At 40.7% G+C, this 26,013-nt stretch overlaps 1 protein-coding gene across 10 annotated transcripts in view; it reads right to left on the minus strand.

The window, feature by feature from the left end:
- ELMO1 (engulfment and cell motility 1) overlaps positions 1-26,013 on the minus strand; it is a 555,096-nt gene that overhangs the window by 123,250 nt on the left and 405,833 nt on the right. The window contains exon 1 of one of the 10 annotated variants that reach the window (XM_082471820.1): positions 20,132-21,126. The exons of the other annotated variants lie outside the window; for them this stretch is intronic. The gene's annotated coding sequence lies outside the window, so the exon portion shown is untranslated. Of the gene's footprint in view, positions 1-20,131; positions 21,127-26,013 lie in introns of those variants that run through there. 10 annotated transcript variants of the gene reach the window in all.

Below are 26,013 nucleotides of genomic sequence, written 5' to 3' on the forward strand. Positions count from 1 at the left end.
CCTGTCCATTGGTGAAAGTAGGGTGTTAAAGTCCCCTACTATGATTGTGTTACTGTCGATTTCCCCTTTTATGGCTGGTTGCATTTGCCTTATGTATTGAGGTACTCCTATGTTGGGTGCATAAATATTTACAATTGTTACATCTTCTTCTTGGATTGATCCCTTGATCATTATGTAGTGTCCTTTGTCTCTTGTAATAGACTTTATTTTAAAGTCTATTTGGTCTGATATGAGAATTGCTACTCCAGCTTTCTTTGGATTTCCATTTGCATGGAATATCTTTTTCCATCCCCTCACTTTCAGTCTGTATGTGTCCCTAGGTCTGAAGTGGGTCTTTTGTAGACAGCATATATACAGGTCTTGTTTTTGTATCCATTCAGCCATCTATGTCTTTTGGTTGTAGCATTTAATCCATTTACATTTAAGGTAATTTTCGATATGTATGTTCCTATTATCATTTTCTAAATTGTTTTGGGTTTGTTATTTTAGGTTTTTTCCTTCTCTTGTGTTTCCTGCCTAGAGATGTTCCTTTAGCATTTGTTGTAAAGCTGGTTTGGTGGTGCTGAATTCTCTTAGCTTTCGCTTGCCTGTAAAGGTTTTAATTTCTCCGTCGAATCTGAATGAGACCCTTGCAGGGTAGAGTAATCTTGGTTGTAGGTTTTTCTCTTTCATCACTTAAAATATGTCCTGCCACACCCTTCTGGCTTGCAGAGTTTCTGCTGAAAGATCAGCTTTTAACCTTATGGGGATTCCCTTGTATGTTATTTGTTGCTTTTCCCTTGCTGCTTTTAATATTTTTTCTTGGTATGTAATTTTTGATAGTTTGATTAATATGTGTCTTGGCGTGTTTCTCCTTGGATTTATCCTGTATGGGACTCTCAGCGCTTCCTGGACTTGATGGATTATTTCCTTTCCATATTAGGGAAGTTTTGAAGTATAATCTCTTCAAATATTTTCTCAGTCCCTTTCTTTCTCTCTTCTTCTTCTGGGACCCCTATAATTCGAATGCTGGTGTGTTTCATGTTGTCTCAGAGGTCTCTGAGACTTTCCTCAATTCTTTTCATTCTTTTTTCTATATTCTGCTCTGTGGTAGTTGTTTCCACTATTTTATCTTCCAGGTCACTTATCTGTTCTTCTGCCTCAGTTATTCTGCTATTGATTCCTTCTAGAGAATTTTAAATTTCATTTATTATGTTGTTCATCATCGTTTTTGTGCTCTTTAGTTCTTCTAGGTCCTTGTTAAACGTTTCTTGTATTTTCTCCATTCTATTTCTGAGATTTTGGATCATCTTTACTATCATTACTCTGAATTCTTTTTCAGGTCGACTGCCTATTTCCTCTTCATTTGTTTGGCCTGGTGGTTTTTACCTTGCTCCTTCATCTGCTGTGTGTTTCTCTGTCTTCTCATTTTGCTTATCTTACTATGTTTGGGGTCTCCTTTTCACAAGCTGCAGGTTCATAGTTCCCATTGTTTTTGGTGTCTGCCCCAGTGTTTAAGGTTGGTTCAGTGGGTTGTGTAGGCTTTCTGGTGGAGGGGACTGGTGCCTGTGTTCTGGGGGATGAGGCTGGATCTTGTCTTTCTCATGGGCAGGACCATGTCTGGTGGTGTGTTTTGGGGTGTCTGTGAACTTAGTATGATTTTAGGCAGCCTCTCTGCTAATGGGTGGGGTTGTGTTCCTGTCTTGCTAGTTGTTTGGCATGGGGTTTCCAGCACTGGAGCTTGCTGGTCGTTGAGTGGAGCTGGGTCTTAGCGTTGAGATGGAGATCTCTGGGAGTGCTCTTGCCGATTGATATTACGGGGGGCCAGGAGGTCTTTGGTGGACCAATGTCCTGAACTTGGCTCTCCCACCTCAGAGGCTCAGGCCTGACACCCGGCCGGAGCACCAAGCCCCTGTCAGCCACCCGGCTGCTCTGTAGGAGTCATGGGGCTGGTCCTCCCGGCTGGCAGAATGATGTCACTGCTGGCTGGTGGGCAGCTAGCTGTCCTGTTCAGAGATGGTCTTGGTCAGGCCCACAGATACACGATAATACTAGGCTACAGCTCTTCCTGCTAGTGTTGGAGGGTCTCCTGCAGAGGTGGGGGGCAGCTGTGGCTCACCGCAGGGACAAGGACACTGGCAGCAGAATCTGGGAAATACTCTTTGGCAAGCGCCCTCCCAGCATCCACCATTAGCCCCCACAAAGGCCAGAACTATATTTTAAATTCTCAGTCCCACTACCTATTACTTCATTCTCCCTCTAAATGGTCTTGAGCTTTTATTTGAAAGCACCTGTATTTAGGCAGCATATATATAAGTTACCTCAAAGCCATTTAGGAAGTTAAGGGAATAAAAATGTAAAGAGTTTAATCATAAGCGGGTAATAATAAATAATTAAACCAAGATTAAAAGTAAATATAAAATAAAATGAGAAATACAGAATTTCCATCATGGCCTAGTAGATGCTCCATCAACAAGCTTCCTTAACTTTGACCTCTCTGTCTGCCACAGCCCCCAGCTCCCCCATAATCCTGCTGGGCTCCAGCTGCCTGCCTGTCAGACATGCCTTGAATACCCTTGCTTCAGGGCTTTCAGGCGCTTTCTTTGCCTGAAACACTCTCAAGCTCTGGATGTGGCCACTCTTTCTCAGCATTCTAATTCCTTACCTGACTGTTCTTCTTATGTTAGCCCTCATCCTAGGATCCCTCCCTTCGTCCATCATTCTTTACTTTCTTCATATCACCAACCACCTCCTGGTTACCTGGCCATCTCCCTCACTATCTCCCTGAGAGCAGACGCTTGGTCCTTCATGTTCACTGTTGCATCCCCAATGCCTAGAAGAGGGCCTGGCTTATAATATCACTGAAAAATATATTTATCCCAATAAAGAATGAATGAATAATTAAAGGCATTTCCCCCTCTAGGTTATAAAGAAGAAACCTTGTTCTTTCTCCCAGAAGACTGTTTTCAAACTTGGCTATGGGGAGATGTGAGGGATGCACCGGAAAAAAAGCTCAGTTGGGGAGGGGATCTCTGAGATGTCCAACCTCGTTTCCATCACAGAGCTGTACTTTCATGTGCTTTATAACTAGGGGTCCACTCTGTTTAGAATAAGGGTTCTGTGGCTAACATAAAATGTGAAAAGGAATAATCAACATAAATAATAAGCCTGCAAAAGAATCCTGTCTCTAGTTAGTACTGAAAATTGGAATCGAGTTGCTATAAAAAAACATAATCCTTATCACTATATGTTGCAGTGTAAAGATGGCAGTGGAAAGGTTCAAATGCTACTGAAACCCATTCAAAACATCATTTCCTCTGCATTACCTAGCAGATCATTAACATCTCTTTAAAGCATCACATTTGCCTGTATGATATGACCTTAGTTGGAACCAGGCATATTTCCCCACATAAGGAGTGCTGGGCTATTAAATATATACTGCTGGATAGAATGCTTACATCTTCATGTCTCGATTCCCCCATACTGCCTGTGTTAGTATTTCATTTATTTTTTCTTACAGAATGCCTTCAAAGAAGAGCTCTGAAGGAAAAATGAATACAGTTCATGTATTTTTCAACTCTGCCAGATCATCTCAGTCAGGCAATAGAAAGGAAAATAGGAAAGTGCTTGGTGTAATAGAGCCATATTTTTTCTGCAGCTCCTCCATTAATTCTCAGGACCTCTGGCTGCCTTCCTTTCAGAATGCAACCCCATTCAAATCTTACATTATCTTGCCTACTTGCAGCCGTTATTTATTACAGAAGTCATGCCGCAATGGCATTCTGCCAACATGAGTTTTAATGTCACTTTTATATGACCTAACTGTATACCTTAGAAACCATTTGTGAAATGGGAATGAGACCTGAATCGATGGGTCAGCTCAAAGGTTATTTATATTTGGAATCCTTTGTTTAGCACTGAGTATTAGGACCACAGGTTTTTCAGGTGGGACTCCTGAAAACTCGATCCACATACGCCACTCCTCAAATAATGCCACTTCACACGATGAGAATACTCCTTCCCGAAGCAGAGGCAGCAATGGACACCGCCTGTCTGTGGTTCCTCAACAAGAAGGCTCTTTCCTCTCTTAATCAATAATGATGACAAACCTATTCTCTAAAGCTTTACATGCAGATGATAAATGATTTGCGTGATGTGTTGATATTAATATGAAAAGCCTCCTCTTCCCTGCAAGTACTATTAACATCAATGAATCGAATTAATGTGCCATTTGACAGTTCTGAACAAGGAAGTGGTGAAAAGGGATCACCAAAGACTACAGAGAAATAATGAAAAGAAACTTTGACCATGAAACAGATGATTTTATGAAAGGGACCAGAGTAGAAACACCAGTTAGAATAAGGGCCAATTTTATTTAAGAGACCCATTAAAAAATCTGGAAAACATGATAAGCAGCATGTTGATGAAATCAGCAGGCTGTTCTGAATGGACTGGCAATCTAGAAAATGGAGACAGAAATCTAAGGTGTGGAGGATGTTTAGAAATATGAATGGAGAATAATGAAGCAACAATGCTCAAGTACAGCTGGCTTGTTTGTAATTTATACTCCCATATATTGGCAGGTGCTCATTGTAGAAAATTAATACAAACACCTCTGGCTCCTATACTTTTTGGAAATTAATACTAAGTTAGTTTATAAGAATTTCTTCTCACATTGCCCATCTTTTCTAAATCATACAGAGATATATAACCTAGGTCAACAGACCCAAACTTTAATCATTTGGGCTGCTTGTTAGAAGAGTAATATATATTCTGAGCCACCCTTCTGATGTGGAGCCCAGCAATGTGTTTCATTAACAACCGCCTCCGTTAACACAGGCTGGCATGGCTTTCAGCCCTGGCTCTTGGGTAAGCCATTTTAGGAGATTTGTTAAATTGCCACTAGGGGGAGTGTTTGCCAAATTTTGTGCTTCTGGTAAAGAGAGGGTGCTGATTGCTTCCAAAAGCTCAGACTTACAGAAAGAAAGGATAAAGGGGCAAAAGAAGAAAAAGGAGTCAGTGTTCCCGGGTGAGTAAGAGGTATTTTTAATAGAGATTTAAATATCTGGCAAGGAACAGCCGACTTCCTAGGGATTAATGATAAAAGGCCCATGATGGAAGCACTGGGACACCAAAGACCTCAGCATTTGGAGAGAGAGCATGTACTAGCTAGAACCTTCTCCCTCCATCCTTCATTTATTCCCCCTTCAAGGAAATGGAAAGTACACACACTACCCAGTGAACATTAGAGTCTGTGGCATCCTCAGTCTTGATATGCCATGCATACATGCTTTTTGTATCACCTGTGCACTAACTGAGCATTATCCAGTATAGTAGCATTTTGCCATCCATCAAATTCATTAATAATGTTTTAGTCACCTAATGCCTGTTTTCACCTCATTTTCAATGATAAGTTTTTAAATTCAGGTTTCCTCTATATTTTCTTTGATAAAATTGTCAATGGTTGTTAGTTACTTAATAGAAGTAGTTCTTGGATTTACTTATTGTTTCTATTATTTCTCTATTATCTAGTTTATTATTGTTTATTATATCTTTCCTCTTGCCCCTTCTTTGCTCTTTTGCTGTTGTTTTCTAACTTAGGTCCTTAGTTCATTTATTTTCATTCTTTCTATAAAAATAATGATTTTTAGGGCTATAAATATACCATTTGAGGACAGCTTTGGCTGTCTCTTGTAAGTTTTGGCATGCCATGTTCTCACTGTCACCACTTTCTAAATAGCTTTTAATAGTAGCTTTTATTTCCTCTTTGACTCAATAGTTATTTAGAAACCTGTTACTTTCAGAATTTATTAAGAACATTTGGCCATGTGACATTTTTTTAAAAAGTTGCATGGATACTTGAAAAGAAGGCATACATTCAGTGTAAGGTGCCAATTCAATATGTACCTATTGGTTGACAATTACGTTTTTAAAATCTATATATTTTAAAATCTATATATTTTATTTGAAACATAATATAGTAATAATGCAATGATGTTTTATAACAGCTATATTTTTGTCCATTCTTTTTTCCTTAACTTTTCCGTTTTCTTTTGATGATACTGATATGTTGTGAATAAAGATTCAGGACTTTTTATTATTTTAGTTTGAACATTTTATCTATGAAATGATTCCTTGTCCCATTTGATGATTTTAGGCTTAATTTCTTCTTTGATATTGCTATCAAATAGTCAATAGTCTATTAAATATATCAATAGTCCATATTGCTATTCCTATTTTCTTTCTCTCCAACTTGTGTGCTATATTTTTCCTTCAAAATTTTTGTCTGTCATTTATTTAGGTGGTTATTTTGTGAGTAGAACATGGTTATATATTGTTTTTTAATCCAATTTAAGATTTTTATCTTTTCTCAGGAAGTTTAACTTAGTATGTATATGGCCATAATGGGTGTTATTTGTCATCCTTTCATTTCCTCTCTAGCTCTATGCTTTAACTTGGTGCACATCAGAATCACCTGAGTAAGTTGTTGTTGGTGGTGGGGTGTGTGTGTTGTTTTTAAACACACTTAATTAAGCCCCACTTGCAATTCTGGTTTATAAAGTTAAGGTGATCCAGGGGCTGGGTCTCTCAGTTTTTAAAAGAATCAATAGGTGATTATAACGTGCACCAAGGAATGAGAACCACTGCTTTAAATATTTCCAAAACAAACTCAAAATTACATTTCTCCCATAATTAAATTCAAGAGTAAACACACTTTCCTATATTCATCATATTGTAAAAGGTTTTGATTTTTACTAATATTTTATTAAGATTTATATTTTTTAAGAATTCACTTTGATGATTAAATTAAAATAAATATAAAAGTCAGTGTATACTTACAGGAAAAATAAGTACAGAAGAACATCATATTAAAAATAAAAGTCCTCTTCTGGGTTCCCCAACCTCATCCTCCAGCATTAACCATTCTTGACACTGTCTTATTCATTTTCCAGACTTTCCTTACATATATGCAAACACACACATACACTCATACACCTAACACACACACATAGACCCACATACACACACATACCAGGGATCATATGCTGAGTATTGTCCTCCTACCTTCTTTGTTCACTGAGAAATGTTTCTTGATCATTTTTCCTGTCAAATATAGTTCATTCTGTGTAATTAACTCATATTATCATAATTTATTTAGACAGATGCCACTTGGGTATCAGACACAATAATTTTGTTTGGGGAAGCCCACGCAAGTGTAGAGTGCAGTGCTCTTCACCATGGGACATTTTTCCAAACATACTAGTGACAGAATTGTGGCCTAGGACTGTCCTCTTGAAGCTCTCAATTTTGTTATTAACTAGATAATACTGTTCAATATGGTTTACTATCTTGTAAGCTTTTCACTCTTTACTAAGATCCCTGAGAGCAAAGTCTAGACTGTGTTCTCTTTGGATTCCTCCCATTTACCAAACACAGCGCTAGGCACTTAGTATTCACTTGATAAATGTTTTGTTGAATCAATGAATATTGATGACAATGCAAAACGATCACACTACTCTTCTGAAATAAGAGCTAAACCATTTCTTATTTTCTGTTTTCTCAAATGCAAGAACAAAAACTAAAACCCAGTGACTTAGGTATGTGGTTGTTCAATGTCAGAGCTGGTCACTCCGTCTAGAATCCCTTCACCAGAACTCTGCCTTGTGGGATCAGGAAGAAGCAGTGGTCACTCAGAAGAATACAGATGCACAGTGTAAGGCTGCTCGTGTGATGAGTCGTCAAGGGAGAAGCCAACAGAGCTGAACACCAGGATGGGCACACCGTTCCAGCTGTCACTACCAAGGGGATGGCCCCGCCCCACAGAGAAGCTCCCTGCAACTACTGAGGACTTGCTGGTGAGGCCGTCTATGGTTTTATAGTGTGAGAATAATTTCAACTGAAGGGAGCTTGAAAAGAATTAGCTGCAGAGGTCTTCTTTAGCAAAGAATGAAAGGGCTAAAGATTTTGAGTTTCACCAAACACTATCTAAGAGGATATGATTATTATCTACAAATACTTCGCAAGCCTTAGCACCAAGATGAGACATGAACTGTGTAAGGTACCTTCTAGAGGTATGAGGAAGCCTTGGCAGGTAGTAGTAATTAAAATACATTGAGAAAAATTGCATTTCATCTGGGGATCTAGGAAAGTCTCTCTTATCTGTTACGCAAGAGTCCCAAAGGATATGCTTAAATCATTTAAAATCAAACTGGGCCAGGTATTTGAGGACATGAGAGAAGAAATAATTTTAAATGGGAGGGTGTTAGGAAGGGAGGAGATAGCTAGTTTAATTAGTCACATTTTTCCTTTTGCTTTGAAGGGTTATAAACACCTCACTTTCAAATCTAGCTGGGAAAGACATCATTGAGATTCTAGTGACTCAGAAAAGCAATATCATCGAGAGATCTAAGTAAGCTTGGCATTACTTACCCACCGAATTTACTTTAAAATGTGTTTGGTCAGCTGTGCTTGGCTTTTGTGACTAGCTGTATTTGTCCAAAGGCTAATTAGCTGGAAGGGTAAAAAGATCAGCGAGCTAATCCATAATCTCGAGTGACTGATGAAATCTATCTGCCAACTGGTACCAGAGCAGATACTTTTTCTTTAAAGGAGTAATAAGGCATGCTGGCTATTTTCAAATATTAGCCTTTCCAAGAATAAGACAGGATAAAACAAGAAAAGGTGATCAGAGATTTTTTTCAAAAACCCCCTTCAAACATGTATATGGTAATTTCACAAATAAAACTTCTAGAATTCCAGAGGAGCATGCGGGTAGTACTTGCTAGGTGATTCATGGGTCTGGGGTGGTCTTAGGCAAAAGTTGTTCTTCTGGTTCCCAGTAATGAACACTTCACTGTTGAGTACTTACGATGTGCCAAGCACTAAGAGTTTTACATGTTATTAACTCAGTTGGTTCTTACAGTAACCTATCAAGGCAGGTACTATTATTCTTCTATTTAACAAGTGAGGCTATTTGGGTCCCAGGTCACATGGCTGGTAGGATTTAAAACCCAAAAGTGCTGGCTCCAGAGTTTTTGATCTTAAATGCTCTGCTGAACTGCTCTAAGGGAAAGGAAGGAGACTAGGGGCCAGGGCCAAAGTCTTCCTGGTTCCAGTCCTCCATCCTTAGATGTACTCTCATAACAGCTTGTGTCTTCTCCCTGTGTCTTTTCACATTGTCTTCCCTCAACGCATGTCTTACCCCTGTACCCAATTTCCCCTTTTTTTAGGGACACCAGTCTTCTTGGATTAGGGACCATTCTAATGACCTCATTTTAACTTGATTACCTCTGTAAAGACCCTGTCTCCACATAAGGTCACATTCTGAGGTGCTGATGGTTAAGACCAGCATATCTTTTTTGGAGGAGGACACAATTCAACCCCTAACATGTATTAAGGTTGCTAGGCAGGTTTAAACATCCACTTGTCTGGTACACCCCACAGTCAGTGCAGCTGGAGCACAGCACAGGCTCCCATCAAGTCTACAGGTACATCCTGAAAAGCCCAGCCATCTACATTCTCAAAGGGCACTGCTAGCTGATAGAAGGGCCAATATAGGGACACTTGAAGGATTTTCTGATCTGTAGGACTGAGTCCAGATGTTTAAGAAATCACTCTTTGGCACTGTCCTATTAGAGTCCCACATTTCCATCAGCTAGCCCTCGAGGTTGTGGGAGAACAGCTTGACTGAGGGGTGAGGTACACACTTGGGGCTCAATTTGCCCCATGAGAAGGAAACAAGCTCCCATTCATCACAGGATAGCCTAGAACTATGGAAAGTCACATTCCCGATCCTCTCTTCTAGGGCAGTGGTCTCCTAACTCTCTATTTTTAAAAATCTACATACCCTCTTACACATTTTTAAATTGACTTTGAAATTTTTTTATCAAAGTTGAAATAGTTGCAAAGAATATAATTTTCAGTGTATTACAATATTGATATTTAAAAAATAAAATGGTTGCATCACTTTAAAAAATGTATCCTTGGATATACATACAAGAGTGATTTGATACCCATAATTGCTCATTTAAACATACATGAACAAACTCTTCTTAAAAGTTGGAAATTTTACATCCTCATTTTTCTCCTTTAATACAGGTCAGCAAACTTTTAATATAAAAGGCCAAATATTATTTTAGGCCTTCCAAGCAGTCTCTGTCATACCTAATAAACATTGCTGTTGTAGCATGAGAGCAGTCACAGACAATATATAGACAAATGGGCATTGCTGTATTCCAATCAAATTTCATTTACAAGAATAGGCCATGGGTTGGATTTGAGTCACTTTTGCCAACCTCTGTCCTAGAACTCAAATTCCCACTCTACTTCCCATTTCCCCCATTCTATCTTGATTCTACTCATATGGAATTTTATCATAATAGAATTTTATGCTAAAATGTCAGCTCTTAATCATGCTATCATACTTCTATGAAACATAAACATATATATATGTATATATATATATCACTTGGAAGTCATACACACACACACGCCTGGGAGTCAGACAGACCTGGATTTGAACTGCACTCTGCCACTTACTAGATGGGTCATAAGCTAACTCTTCTACATCTCTGTTTCCTTATGTGTAAAAGGAGATATAAGGTCTTTTAACATTGCTCTTACCACTGTACTGAAACTATGTTAGGAAAAAGGATAGAGACTGAGAATCAGCACTAAAAGTTCCCTGATTCCCTACTTCCATTCATCCTTTGAGTATATGGGGATGCACTTTTTGGTAAAAACTTGTATCCTGATAGACCATGGCATGTGGCAATTTACAAATAACAGTTACACTAAAAATATTTTTCAAAGGTTTGGGAAATTCCATCATAAGGACCTATGCATATGCAAAGTGCCTAGCACAGAGAAGGCACAATTCATATACCCACCAGACAGTGTTTCTGACATTGCTCTGGCCTTGAAGCAAGTGACTGCGTGAGCTTATGAAGGACAATTAACCAGGGATGGGAGAGAGAGACAGATCACCACACACAGCTAGTGTGATTATTGTATAGTTACCTACAGTGCTCAGATATTGGGCTAAGAGATTTTCCTATCCACTGCTATTTATACCTCTACCCAGGTGACACGGAATTGCCACAGTTCTCAATCACCAGAGTTGCATTCTTTGTCCTTTGATAATTCTAACAGTTCAGAAACCTTTGGTAATGTGAAAAAAAGTTGGTTCATCCAAATTTCACCTTGTAAGTTGCTTTGCAAAACTAAGATAGTGTACAGTTCTTGAGTTTGCTCTTATAGTTCAGATTTTCTTCTGTGTTCATTTCCAACTCTGTGCCAGCAAGGCCATAAAAGGAGGCCGGGAGGAAGCAAGGCAGAAGGTAAGGGCAGTTATTGGTCAATTTGTTTTCATCAATTTCTTTCAAATTGTTTTCAAACAGCTCTTACAAAGCCCCAATTTTTGAAAGTGGATATTTATTCTTTATGTAAATGGGCATGGAAATAAATGCATAAGCGAATGCATGAATGAATTAATGAATATATAAATAACTAGTGTGTTGGAAATTTTTCTTATCATAGCCTCTGTATTCTGGGCAGTTCCAACTTTGACACCAAAGATTGCATGAAAAATAAAGCTCCGTGCAGGTTAATCCATAGATCTTCATAGATTATCTATGTTCATTGATAATACCAAGGCCTAGAACTTACACACAGTAGGCATTCAGCAAGTACTGGTTGTTGAATAAACTGAGAGAGCAAGGAAATGTGGTTATTGCCCCTTGTTAACAGAAATATATTAGCAAGTCAATTAATTTCTCCGAACCTCCCTTTCTTTACCCGTAATTAGGTACCTGCATGCTGCTGCCCTCCTCTCCTCGCCCACGGGACCACTGAGCCCACATGTAGAGCCCTGGGCAGACACCACCAGTGCACCCAAGCTGTCACTAGATGAAATTTACTTGCCGCCCCGGGACTCAGGTTTCCTCAAGATCTAGGATGTTATGGGATTTCAGTAAATAGAGCACCATTGTTACAAAGGAAGAAATCACTTCTTCTCCTCTCTTGACAGAATATGTAATTCAGGGGGTGTGAAGTGCCTGGCTGGTGGCAGTGGCGGAGGATAGGGGAGGGGAAGAAAGCTATCAAGAAGTGGTTGAGAACGTGCATATAGAAGAACCCAAAATATGGATGCTTTTCAAAGCTTTTATTGTGTTTTCAAGAAGAAGAAGGACAGAGCTGGTGCCATATGGCTATGGTTTGGCTATCCAGAAAGATTTACAGGCCGTCTGCAGAGACCAAGACCATCTTGACTTACAAATGTAAAAGCCACCAATTATTTGTGGCAGTTCACAGCCTCCCTGAATGCCACAGGCATCTGCCTAGAAGCACAATATCATTTGATCTTGACTGGCTTCCAAAGTCAGGAACGTATACATCACCATCCTGGGGCTTCTGGTACTCTGTCTCCAGAAACATCTTCCCAATTATCCCTCCTCAAAAAACAAGGCTGAGTTGTTAGGAGATACTAGATTTGAAATAATAATAGTAATACCTTATGTTACAATCCACAAAGCACATGGAATATGTTAATTCATTTGTCGTCTAGACATTTCTATATGTCAGTTTAGTGTAGATAATATCTATATTTTATCCATGAAGAAGAAAAATACTAAAGACTGGAGAGGTAACATGGAAAGACCTAAACCTTGCTAGTGGCTAAGCTGGGACCTTTACCTCAGGCTTCTGGTTCTAAGTGAAGTGCTCTCTTCTCTCTGGGTGGCCTCCAGTGCTAGCAGGAGTTGGGTAGTCTCTAAGGATTTAGGAGAATGATTTGAGAGCAGACAGCATGCACCCTGGTTGTCCAGTTAGAGAATCTTCCATAGCCTAAGAGCTGAGCTAGACATTCTATGACATATGAAAAATAAATGGCTTCTACCCAAGGAATGTAATCATACTATGTTCTCATTACATAGCGCATTACGGCATACTAATCACTCACACAGACATCACTCTAATTTTCATTCAACAGCCCTGTGAGATATGTACCTTTACCTCCATTTTTACAGATAAGGAAAACTAGGGTTCAGAGAGGTTCAGCAGTCATCTACACAGAGCTTGGGAAATTTAGGGTAGAGAGGGATTGCCCATAAGGTGATCTTTGCAAATCTTGTTGGGTCTAATTTGCAAAGGCATTTGAACCTGGCTCATAGAATCTAGAATGGGGGCTTTGCCCCTTGACCTCCACCCCTCTCCAAAGCTGGAAGGGTATGGCCCTGCTATCACTACTATGGGTACCAGAACAAGTGTCAATGGACAATACTAACATAACGCCTCCAGAACCTGAGTCCCAAATTAAAGCCTTAAATGTTGAGAAGTCTAGGTCTAGGGGCAGGACCAGTGTTGGTGGCTTTCAGACACATTTCCTGCTTTGATATCACTCTTTGTAAATAATAAAGCTTCTGAAATGCAGATTTCACATTGCTGGCCCATTAGACCTGAGTGGGCTCTACCTTACCTGCTGGGACCTATGGACTGGCTCTAGTTAGAAATGTTTTGCCCTAAGAGGCCCTGACTGCATGAAAGCCATTAGCTGATGGGTGCTTCATTCCAACTAGGCAAGTGGATGTTAGAATTGCCCCAGATGCTATCTCGAACGTTCAGCTAGAAGAATTCCAACCAAGTCAGAATGAAATTTTATTTCATTATGTTCCAGGTCTGGGAATGATGCCAGTGAATTGCTCTCCTTGACAGGTCTCTCGTCACTTATAGCTCAAAGGAAGAGAAAAGTGAGCTCCCGAAGTGCAGGCTGCAGCTCTCCTTGTCAGATGGCAACACCTCCATGGAACAGCTGAGCAAGGGGATGAGTAAAGAACTGTCATTCCCTTATCGCTGGAACCCTGCATACTGATGATAATTCCCTGTACGTTCCTTTCCAAAGTCTTGCACAAGGCACAGAGCTGAGGAAAGGACCTAAGAGTGGGATGAAAAAAATCATTTCCAGCTGTAAGCCAATTCTGATCACTTGTCAGTGGCTGGCTTAGTGCAGTGTTAAGAAGGATCCCAAGGCTCTATCTGGGTATAGTGGGAAAGACTGCTATGATCAATGGAGCATGGGTCATGGAGGATAGATTGTTTTGAAGCTTGACATACACATGATTTTGGAAGTCACCAAGTCTAAACTACTCTTTACCCATGTGAAGATGCTGAGAAGCATAAGGGTTAAGTGACTTGTAAAATTTCATTCTTAAACTAGAGACAACAATCCAAGACTACTGCTCTGTCATCTATGCAAATACTTTTCTAGTTCTGGATTTCTAGAAATATCACAGATTGTTTGAAATAAGCTAGAAAATTAGGGAACTTCAAAATCCTGTGATAATGCAAAGGCAATTATTGTAATGATAATTTTACTTATGTAACATACAGCTAGTTCCCAGTGTCTCTGCAGTCACTGAAATCCCATAGCACTTCTTTCTGCTCATGATTGACTGAGTGTATTAGCTGTTGGCTTGGCCAAATATCAGCAGATTCACAAAGCAAGTCATCTTGCTCTTAAGATTCAACCCTGCCTATGGTTTAATCTACTTGGTTTGCCACTGTTGCCTCAGAAAAAAAGATTAAGTCATGCCATGAAAAGAAAGAAGTTGCAAAGGATCCACACAATTTAATCCAACAAACATTTGTTGAGTGCTAAAGCGCGCAAGGCATTCTCCTTGGCAATTCTGTCCAACATGCTAGAAATGGATAGAGTTGGACCAGAAGGCATCCCTGATACTAGGGATGGTATTGAACTCTATGGATATTTTTCCTTTCTCAGTGTTTTGTGTTATTTCTAAAAGAGCTCTTTATGAATGGAAGGTTTAAGAGCACCAAACTTGGAGTGAGCTTTATCCTTCCACTTGCAGATTTGGCTGAAATTGTCAATGCAGGTCATCTTTAGGAGGCTGGGATTGCCTCTAAGAAGGCTTTGCAGCATGTTATTGAAGAGGTTGATTCTGTTTTCATGGTTGCTTTTATACTAAAAAAAGAAAACTTTAGATAAGGATGCTATCTGATGTTGAAGGTAAAGATTTTAAGACCAAATTAATTGGAAGAACTATTCAGTCAGTAATTTCTAGCTAAACAAACTTTGTAGAATTGAATAAGATGACATCAGTTAAATCATCCCTTAGCCTCAATTTATACTTGTCTTCATAAAGAATTACCTGTTTGCAGCAGATTTACCTTCTTATTCTGGTTTGCTTAGCTTATTATTAAAATGAAACCCACGTTCCCTGAACATACTGAGTTGAAGGAGGTAGTTCCAAAGCACAGAGAGTGAGTGGCAAGGCCAAGATATCTGAGGACTGAGAAATGCCACAGATGGTGTGTTGACTTTCTGTAATGGGAAATGGCACACCTTTTAATTCCCCCATGCGAAACAGTGCAATGGAGAAACCAACATTTAGCCACGTGCTGGGTTTGACACATGCCATGGTTAAAGGCAAAGGTAAACACATCTGTGAATACCAGTGTTCTATTTCTCTCTTTGTTACCAGGGCAAGTCTGCCAGGTATCTAACGGAGATAAAAGAGAGGAAGGTGCCACGGAGTGATGAGGAAGTGAGGAAAGTAACTGGCCTAGTTTAAGAGGAGAGTTAGGGTCCAGAACTGCACTGTCTGGTAGAGTAGCCACTAACCACACATGCCCACGGGAACCTTGAAACATGTGGTTAGCGTGACTGTGCAATTAAGTTTTTTCGTTTGTTCTGCTTTTTTGTTTGTTTTTGAAGTTTTAAATTTTATTTAATTTTAACTAATTTAAGTTTTAAAATTGATACTTCAGTTATTGGAAAACTTTTAAAGAACAATTTCCGTTCCTGAATCTACTTTTGTAACTGTAAATCGTGTGAAATCTAAATATAGATTTCCTGTGAAAATTCAGTATCCAAATCGTGTTGTGCTCTAAGTGTAAAATATATATCAGATTTCAAAGACTTAACATGAAAAACTGAATATAAATATTTTGTTAATAATTTCATAGTTGCATATTGAAAGGATAATATTTTGGACATACTGGGTTAAATAATATATATTACTAAAATGAATAGATCTGGGGGTTTTGGTTTTGTTTTACTTTTTTAATGTGACTGCTAAAAAAATTGAAATTACATACATAGTTTGCATTGTATTCCCACTGGACAGTGCTGGTCTAGAAAGAGATCTGCCATATTGTCCCTGTAGGACATTATTTATTGAACAGTTATTTAAATTGTCTTCTACACATATGCATAACTGGTGTAATAATAGAAACTACAAAATATTAGGCACACATAACAAATAACCCATGTTTTTAAAAGCTGCTACTAAGACCCCTACTGATTCCTTTTCCATATAGCAGTGTGGGCTGGCTTATATGCTCTGGTCTTTCATTTCTTTATATGTCAATTTGGAAATTTTGAGATCAATAGTTTTTCTTTTTCCTTCTAGTAGCCTAGCCTTCCCTTTCATTTTTCATTAGTAAGTCTTCAGTGGGGATTGCCAGTTTATAAAACAGACAGAAATGGAGATGCTCTGGTTAAAGTGGGAGTTGAAGACTCACCACCTCCAACCACATAACCCCTGTCCCCTCAATGACCCCAACTCTGGGGGGCATATTTTGAAATCTATGTTGCTTGATGATTTCCAGGCCTAACCTGAGTCTTCAGTTGCTCCATCTTTTTATGTCCACTGTTACTACCTGGAATCTCTTTCTGAGCTGGGATCATCACTCCTGTTTACAAGGTCTTCACAAAGCACGGTAGCCCTGGTAATTCCCATAGCCATTTCAAGACATGAAACCCCCTAACTGGCTGCCCTGTTGTTCTGGTCTGTCATGACCCTCACCATTGCTATGGCAACTGCAAACCATTCCTGGCAAATGCAAGCAAAGGGTAGCCATGAAACTGGCGACCTCCCACCTCTCACAGATGGCCCAGTAGGAGCTGGTCTCATATAGAAACTGACCCAGTTCACACCAGTCAAATAAACACTCTGCAGAATAAGGTGGCACGTCACACAGGAACACAAGGGGGCGAACAAATGCAACGTTTTGGTGACAGGTTTTTACTTAGTTCAAAATTTTTGTCTTAAATGGCATTATTAATAATTCAACCAATCACCCCAAAGTGCCTTTCTAATTTGACTTTAATTATTGCAATGACTGTTTCACTCAACGCCCTGTGGCTTGACTCCACTAGTCAGACTGATAGCCTAGGAGACCTCCTTCCCTACCCACTCAGACTCCACCATCCATGAATGCAGCAAACCAGTAGATCGACTGTGTAAGCACACCAAGCACTTGCCAGCTTCTAGCTGGATAAACGTAAACAAGTTCTCTAAATTTTTGGTGACTCCATTTCCTCATCTAGGAAATAAGGAGTAAAGTAGCGCTGTTGGGCTGTTACAAAGATCCAATGAGTTATTACTTCTACATAAAATGTATTGAGCAGTGCCTGGCACACAGCTAATGCTCGAGGCAGGTTGGCTATTCCTGTTGTGATTGATTTTATTTCAACTGCTGGGAGAACTGAGAAAACCTATGATTCTAGCTCTCAGTGCTGAATTTCAGGGATTAGATTCAATGTATTTATATTCACTTTGACTTATACCGGGAAACTCTGATGGTCACTTGAAAATCTAAGGGAATTCGCTTTTCTTTGTCTTTACATTTATCTTTCTAATATGTCCCACATCCTGCAAATGCCAGGAAGAGGCAGTGGGAAGAAGCCTTCTCTCTCAGGAGCAAATAGAACAGTTACAAGCATGCAGTTAATTCTGGTCCCTGAAAAAGCATTTTCATTTCAAGTCCCATAACTCCAGTTTCACCAACCCTCCAAGCTCAGGAGTGAGAAAACCACCGTGATCTAGAATCATTTCCAAAACTTCTTAATTCAGACCTTCAGCGAGAATGCCCAGGACCTCATTCAGGTACTGAAGCCACTGCTTAAGCCAGCAGTTGATTGAGATAGGGCTGTGGCCGTATTCAGTGGACCCATTTGCAAAAAGGAGATAATGAACTTGAGAGTACAATAAATTCTTGGCTAGTCACGCAGGGCAGAGATCCTACTTGACCCTGAAATGGGCTGTCACTAAAGTGTTATGGGATTAGGAATAAATGTATTTTCTTAAGGCCAGGGGAGAGTTTCATAGCTTTCAAATTCTTAGACTTCCATGATCCAAAAATAGGCTAATAACTACTCTTAATTTTTTTTTTTTTTTTTTTTTTTTACATTTTGACTGCTTCCATAAAAGGCTGTTTCTTCTCTCATTCTTGCCAACAGGTGCCAGCACTTCACTCATGTCAAGTGACACTAGTGGGGGAGAGAAGAGACCAAAAGAGTATGGAGGGTCATTCTAATGAGATGACTGTCACTTAATGCACAGCCACTAGAAAACAGACTTCCTCCAAACTGTGCCTGTATTGAGGTGTACTGAGGAGTGAGATGAAGCAGGGAGAGATGCTCACGCTCGCCTCCCATCCCATTGAGATTGGAATTCTCAATCCAGCACACCATCTTGAGCTTCTTGGGATCACAGGACAGCCTACATTTCTAGAGAGGTTTCAGCTAACAAACAGGACACTGACTTGGTCTGGCCAGGCTTCCCCTGTGTTGTGTGCAGTCACCCAGAGCTGGGAAACTCTTCCTCTGCTCCGGAGAGTCAACCCCATCTCTTTACTGGTCACAAAAGTAGAAGGTCTCTCCTAAACACCCAATCGCCCTCACCCTGCTTTCGAGTCTTCCACAGGCAAAACATTCCTAGCTCTTTTGTTTCTTTACCCGTTCATCACTGAGCCCATTCAGGACACAGCAATTTCCATTGTAGAGCCATGTGAAGACCCACAACACCATTCTGTCAATAGGACATTGTTTTAAAGGATAAGCCAGTAAGATTTCCCATATATGACTCTTTCACGTGCATATATTTATGAACCAGATGATGATGATTTTTTTCTCTATTCTCTCTGTTATTTGAACCCAAGTGGACTGTAAATAGAAGACATCAAGTGTACTGTCAGCTTCCCTGGCACATAACATAGGAAATCACAAAATCAGCAGACAGAGACGCTGAGGAGAGAGAGGTTCTTAGGCAGAGCTAGAAGCCCCAAGTTCAGCCGCCACTCTCTGCACCCAAACCAAAGGCAATGCCTCTTCTCTTCACGTTTGGAAGGATTATAGTTCCTCTAAAATCCTACATTTGAGTGTAGTGCTTGAGTTCTGTCTTGCCACATATATTTTTAAGTTTGCAGCTAGAAGGGTCCCTAAAGGAAAAGAGTTTCTCCTTTCACACGCTGCCCCCCCCATTGCCTGTTTACAGCACTGCTTTCTTATTCTTCCTTCTTCTACCCAACAAAATTGAAAATTTCATCACCAGTGTCAGAAAATTAAACCCTAGGGAGCAGAGCAATAGCCCAGAGCATCCCTTCCCTGGCAAGGAGCCAATCGTTGAATACAACTTTGCAAACCCTCTCTGGTTTAAAAGGATGCAAAACAGAGTCATTTAGAAGCATGGTTTTTGACAGCTAGAATCTCTCTGACTGCACTCTAACTCTTTCTGCAAATAATTTTTTAAAAAGAGAGAGAACATATTTCAATTTGGAGACGGGTTTCACGAAAGAAGAAAGGGACACGACCTAGCTCAGTTGCACAGTTCCCGAGCAGAGAACGGCAGCACACCCAGAAGAGGTGCTTCTTTCTGTGGCTGAGGGTCTGAAGAAGTGTTTGACAGACGATCGTAATAACATCTCCCTTCACAATGCAAACACCAGCAACACAATCAAGCAGCTCACAGCTCAGCTCCGTTCCTGCACCTTTCTCTCTCTTCCCAGCAATGCACAGGGTTGACTCTTATAAATTTAGTTTTAAAAGCATCTTCTTTTGAAATGGATCAGTGCCCAGGGAGATAATGCAAAACTCCACTCCTCACACTGATCCTAACTAGACAAACCAATGTCCCAGTATAATACACAGTCAACTACAAATCCGATCATACCCAAGCAATGCATGCAGCCTTTGGAATACAGATGCTCACACATCACGGGAACCCTAGAATGCTTGTTCTTCCATGTGCTTGTTCCAATTCACAGTTTTCTCGGCAGACAATAGGACAAAGCTACATTTTAGCTCAGGCTGCTAATACCAGCAGACAGATGTGTACAACTGAGGTTTACTCACCAAGCTCCCGTAAGTCCATCTTTCCCAACTACAAATACTGCTTCTAAGCTGCTGTTGCCACCAAATGACTTAAAGTCGTCCCCCAGAAGAACAATGTGCTGGAATATCAGATGGTTCCTGAGTAAGCTTATTCACGAAACAGGTTTCCAGTTGAGCCATGTGAATGGAGACCCGCCGCACACCTTTGAATGGTATACACTTCAAGTCCAGAAGAATAAGCATGTAGCTTTGCTTATGTTTATGGAGCTGGCGCCCAGGGGTGCTCTGATTGGCAGGAATCGCAGAAAGATCAGCCAATCAAAGGGAGCCTCCATTTCAGGGAAACTCCTGCTCATTTATTTAGCATCTTCAGAGATCACTGGCTTTTCTAGGAAGAGCTTTTCTCTTATAGTATCACAAGAGAAAACAATAACTTCATTTAATTTTAGTGCCCTATGCTCGTTCATCAATAAAGAGACAGCTCCTTTTCTTGGTACTACTCAATACTTATAAGGAACTAAAAACAAAAGAAAAAGAGGAAGAAGAAGAAGAAGAAAGAGCTGGTGGTGGGCTGGAGATGGTTCATATTCATCAGCCTCCACCTTGTTGGGAGAAAGGAGGGGGGAGCTCCCGGGCTCAATAATTACTGATTCTGTTGCCATGGAAACAGACTGGCTGCAGCGAGTTGGATTCATGTAGAACATCTGCTGCCAGACCCATAATCAACTGCAATCTCATCTCTCCTCCCTACTTTCATCTGATTGTGAATTTGCTTTCTCCCTCCTCTTCTTCACATACAGTTTTTGTCTAGAAATGTCATGTAACAGCCTCACTCTGTACACATAGCACACGCATGCCAGGGGTGTTCACGTACCCATAAATGCCTTCATGCAAGAGTGAATCCCAGCAGGGTTCCCACGGGAGGAGCCATTCTCTGATTCCTACTCAGGACGTAAACAAACACGCACAGCCCGTCCTGTGCCTCCACCTCTAATTAAAATGTACTGTAAGTTACCTAAAGAATTAGTGGAGTATCTTTTAAAATATTTGTCATCTAACAGCCCTAAAAGCCCTCAAATAAAAGTTTGCAATGGCATTTCTCGGAGGGCACTGCGGCGATTCCTAGCAGACCTTTGGAATAAAGCGACTAAACCGGGTGCTTGCGGCAGAAAGCTTGCACAAAGCATTTAGGCTCAGCTTCTTCTCTGTATCAGCACCTCACCAGAGCACCGTGAATGCTGGGGAATCCCCCTGGGGATTTCCTCAGCCCATTTACATCCCCTCTGACTCCTCCCCTGCTTGCTCCAAATTCTTCTGGTTGCATGACCAGAGTTATGTCACACTTTGGATACGCTGCTACATTTCTCTTTAACAACAGGGGCCGCCACTGAGCAACGAATGGCTGCTTGGCCTGGTCAAACCCAGGATCAGACGGTGGTAATCTCCCACGTGGGTCTGTGGGAAGCCCTCAATTCTACAGAAACTGACTGAAAATGGCAAGTGTCAAAGAAGGCTATGATTCTGGCTTACGTTTGAGAGAAAGGAATTATTCTCTGTCCCATCATAATGAATCTCAAGGAGAACCTTTTCTTTCTTAATGGTCTCTGCAAGCCTGGTGCCCTCAAACTATCAGTGACACAGACCAGGGCTTCCCTGGTGGTGCAGTGGTTAAGAATCCGCCTGCCAATGCAGGGGACACAGGTCCCACATGCCGCGGAGCAACTAAACCCGTGTGCCACAACTACTGAGCCTGCGCTCTAGAGCCCAGGAGCCACAACTACTGAAGCCCGCGCCCCTAGAGCCCGTGCTCCGCAACAAGAGAAGCCACCTCAATGAGAAGCCTGCACACCGCAACGAAGAGTAGCCCCCACTCGCTGCAACTAGAGAAAGCCCGCATGCAGCAACAAAGACCCAACGCAGCCAAAAAAAAAAAAAAAAAAAAAACCAGACACAGACCAGGCTTCCGCGCGAGCTGAGGCCGGCTCTTTGCACGTCTCTGGCCCTTGGAGGCAAGGTGAGCTATTCATTACCACACACCCAGTGTCTAATAAGCAACAGTAGCCCTGCACCTCCTTTATTCCTAAATGACTCTTGCTCCAAACCATGTCTCCAAGTGCTCAATTCTGGCCCAGTGGTCTTGAGGTTGTATTTGCCCTCTCCAAAATCTGAGTCCTGGCTTTCCATTTTGTCTCTTTGTGCCACTGTGAGCTTGGGAAGGAATTATCACCCCAGCTCTGCCTTCCAGGGACCCAGCAGTCTTTCTCAGCTCTGTCCAGACTACCTCCATGCTCCAGGGGCGTGGATATCTCAGGTCTCCTCTACCACCTTTCTGGAAACTTTCTAACCTCGCCTGCCTACCTTCCTCTGCCATGGGGGGACACCTACCCTTTGTCCTCTCACCCTCCTGAGACTGTCCAAATTGCCACTGCTCTTATGCAGAAACATATCATTCCAACCAGGCCTTCCCTGGTTGGAAATTTAATCAAAATTTAATCATTTGTTTAACAAATATTTAGTGAGTGTTTATGTGCCAAAAAACAAAAAAACAAAAAAAAACTGTGCTAGTGACAAAACAAACTGGGATGCTTTTTGCCTTACAGCACAATGACCCTAGCAGAGGACACAAAAAGTATTAAAATGTAACTTTCATATGGGGGATGAAGGAGAGCTATGTGCTATGAGCACAAATAATAAAAAAGACTGAACTTAGTGAGGTAAAGAAGAATATCTTGGAGGAAGTGATATCTGAGCTAAGATCTAAAGGAAGAGTAAAAGTTAAGGAATTGAAAGTGAGGGGAACACTGTCTCAGACATAAGGAGTAATACACGCAAAGGGCCTGCCTAGATGTGCACTGCCTACAAGGGAGGATGACATCTTTGAAAACCTGAAAGAAGCCAAACGCAGCTGATCAGAGTGAGAATGATTAAAAGGACGGTGTGAGATAAGCTTGGACGGCAAGCAGAGGCGAGACCTGCAGGGTCCCAGAAATCATGTTCAGGAGTTTGGTTTTTATCCTGTAAGCAATGACAAGCCACTGAAGTACTTCACTAAATGACTCCCTGCCCTCACGCCCCAAACACACCTACATAACACAATATATTCCCCAGATACTCTCAGCAACAAGTTAACAGGATACCAACCTGATTGAAACAGTCAGTTTCAAGGCATCCGTAACACGTTGGACTGATCTAGCTAACGTCTATGAAGCAGTTAATAGTCCAGGTAGCACTTGATCTGGATTAACCAATTTAAGCCTCACAACAACCCTATGAGGTGTTATTATTATCCCTATAATAACCACGAGGAAATGGAAGCATAAGGAAGTTAAGTAACTTGATCACGGTCACGAAGATAAAAAGCGGCAGAGCTGGGATGTGAACAAAAAGATTCTAGCTCCAGTTTCTGTAACTGTGATGTACAGGGACCACCCAGATCAGAATCACTTGGACTTCTCAACAAAATGCAGGTTGCTGGGATCCCATTGCATCCCTCCTAACCCACAGTGTCAGGAGTGGAGCTGAGGAACATTTTCTCAAGCTCTCCAGGGGATTCTTATATACACCACAGCTTGAGAATCACTGCTAAGAGAGGTTTAAATAAAGGAAAAAAAGACTAACCCTAAATTAATTTTTAATGTATAAAATGGAGAGGGGCATTTTTTTTTGAGAATGGGGGTGGCACTACTCCAGGCCACCCCAAAGGACCCATTTACATCAGAACAAGGTAACGTTCCCTTGACTGACTACCAATTTTAGAGTTGAGGCTGGGGACGGTAGCACAGTTTGGGCTCAGTAGCTATGCTGGTGAGCAGGTATGTGAAGAAAGAACACGTGAGCTCCTGAAGACCAGATTCACCAGGTAGTGAGAGATGCTATCAGACCTGCCAGCAAGAAGACAGGTAGATCACATATTAGCGTGAACAATCACATATTATCTTTCTGTAATTTTTTTTCTAGAAAATTCATTTTTAAGACAAAATTGCAAGGAAGACAGAGAATACTTTTTGGCTTTCAGTCTGATCCACTCCCCTCCTCTATTCAAAAGCTAGCAAGCAGGCACTCTGGTTCACCTAGCTAGTCATGGTTTTAGTTCTGAAAAATAAGCAGCTTCATCTACATTTCCAGAGGGGTCACTTTATACAGAATAGCTACAGAGTCTTTGGAAAATCTTCCCCAAATTTTTCCCGTGGAAACTTGTCTCGTAGTTTTGTTACTGAGATCACAGACTGGGTGAGTTAACTTGGCCATTATTGGGTATTCTTCCCTTTCTAGGCTATGTAATGAAAAGAGCATATACAAGCTTAGAGAGCTGTTGATGGATGCAAACTGTTATACAGGGAATGGATAAACAACTAGGTCCTACTGCATAGCACAGGGAACTATATTCAATATCCTGTTCTAAACCATAATGGAAAAGAATATGAAAAAGAATACATATGTATAACTGAATCACTTTGCTGCACAGCAGAAATTAACACAACATTGTAAATCAACTCCAATTAAAAAAAAGAGAGCTGCTGCTGGACCTCAAAAAACAGGGAAACCTGGGTTTTATCGGCTTGATATTTGAATTTCTGCTTGTCAAGTCCCCAGGAACTGGTATGAAGCATACATTTAATGGACTTGCACTCTGGAGGCTCAAAATGTATTGTTGGTAGTGTATCATCAAGCTTCCCAACACATTCAGATTTATTATGTGTTGTCTACAGACATGAGAAGGGAATCACAGCACCAAATACCTGGAAAATTCAGGGAGAAGTAATCATGCCAGGGCATCTGAATAAAATCAGAAGAAATCTCTTTCCATTTCACCTCCACATTACAGCCTGTACTCTCTGCTCTGTTCTGGGTAGGCACTGCCAGTACCATTTATCCAGCATTTTCTTAGGGAAAGATTCAAGCTAATTAAATTCTATTCTTTTCCATAAACATGGTTTATTAAATGTATTATTACCAAATTTGATGTAAGTCATATAACTTTGTAATGCTTTAAAAATAGATATACAACTCAAGAAAGAATTACATTAGGGGACAATATATTTTGGGATCAGAAAATATAGCGACTATTGTGGGGTGATTTCTAAATTTGCTGTCTGCATTTTCCTTAGTCTACCTACAGGTTTTAACTAAAATGAGCATCATTTATATTGGGCATTTAAAAGAGAGCTGAAGAAGATTCTACTCACTGAGTTATAAAGAGGTGGCACTAATAGCAAATCCTTCTATTTGCCAACTCTTGGTCCCAAAGAGATTACTTCCACAAGCTGGGCATCCGTTTCATCAGGATTCATGTTCATTGCTGGCAATGAATGTGATGGTAATGACCTCCTTAATTCATGACATGGCGACACTGAGTCCCATTTTTGTTTGGTTGATTCATTCTTAAGAGGGAGGGAGGTCATTAGGGTCAAATTGAGCAACAAGTAAACTTCGAACAAGTAGGGTGCATAATGCACAAGGCTCACCTCCACCTACATCTTAGCCTTCTTAAGGCACCCCCCTCTCCCTACTGTGAGAACACCCACACACTGACTTCAATTCTACCCTGTCTAACAGAAACAGTCCCAGTACAGACTGGACCAGACCATATTCTGCAAGCGTGTGAGGTCAGAAGTAAGGACTCTGTCCTAATAGGTCAGAAGTGTAATTACTGTTGGTCTGTTCTGTAGCTTTATTTCATTCAAGAGATACTGAGAGATGTTTCTCTAGTTGGTTGGGTTGGCCAGTATATAGTTAGCTCTGATTTTTTTTACATGGTGTATTTTAAAACGAAAACATACGCAAAACCTCAACTAAACATGGTCTGGATAACTTTTACATATCTTTTTATCCCCAAGGGGAGATAATCATAATAACATTCCATAGACAAATCCCCATACACAGACAGCCACTTCTCTTTCTCT

This window comes from Balaenoptera physalus (genome assembly GCF_965194825.1).
Source record: "Balaenoptera physalus genome assembly, chromosome: 8".
Classification (NCBI taxonomy): Eukaryota; Metazoa; Chordata; class Mammalia; order Artiodactyla; family Balaenopteridae; genus Balaenoptera; species Balaenoptera physalus.